This window comes from Eurypyga helias, unplaced genomic scaffold (genome assembly GCF_000690775.1).
Source record: "Eurypyga helias isolate BGI_N326 unplaced genomic scaffold, ASM69077v1 scaffold364, whole genome shotgun sequence".
Classification (NCBI taxonomy): Eukaryota; Metazoa; Chordata; class Aves; order Eurypygiformes; family Eurypygidae; genus Eurypyga; species Eurypyga helias.
Window position 1 is genome coordinate 48728 of NW_010245442.1, and position 769 is coordinate 49496.

Sequence of the window (769 nt, forward strand, 5' to 3'; positions counted from 1 at the left end):
ATGCCATGATGACATCAAATACATTGCTTAAGGTAGTTCTAAAGTCAACACTTAGCCAAAGGTATGTGTATATTAATTAAATAGATTGTTTTCAGCAGTTCTGAGTCTTTCATTGCACATCTGAGAGACAAATTTCAGATCAGTCTGTAATGTTCCCTAGAGACTTAGAGAAATCTATAAACAAGGCCATAATGAATTCGCAAGACAGTTTTGTCATTCGAAAACCTTGTAAGCAGCAAACAGTTTAATTCTTACAAGGAGTGGGAATCACTATCATGCATCAAATACCTTAGAGTGTGTAATTTAGGTTTTTAGAATAAAATAATTTAGTATAAAATTACATTGCACACCATTAGGAATAACTTCTTACTGACTTGGCAGATCACTAGATTGGATGGGATTTTACTTGTTCCCCTTTTATCCTTCTACAGTTATTAAAGCCAAGATAAACTTTATTTTTTCATTAATTTCAGATGTCCTACAAAGGTCTTCAACTATCATCTTGCATATACCAATATGCTGTGTGTACCTACACAGAAGAGAGAGAACTAATATCTTTTTGGCCTTGGACATAAGGCCTAAGACACTAACTGTAATGCAAAATCTGCTTAGACCAAAGTCATGATTTCAAATATGTACCTGAAAAAAAGGAAATATACATTCATTCAAGTTTTAGCCAGGCAGTATTACGCGTACATATGCTGCAACTCATCAAGTATGAGGTGACTAGAATAAATCTGAATAAAAACCAAGTCAAATCATTCCCTTT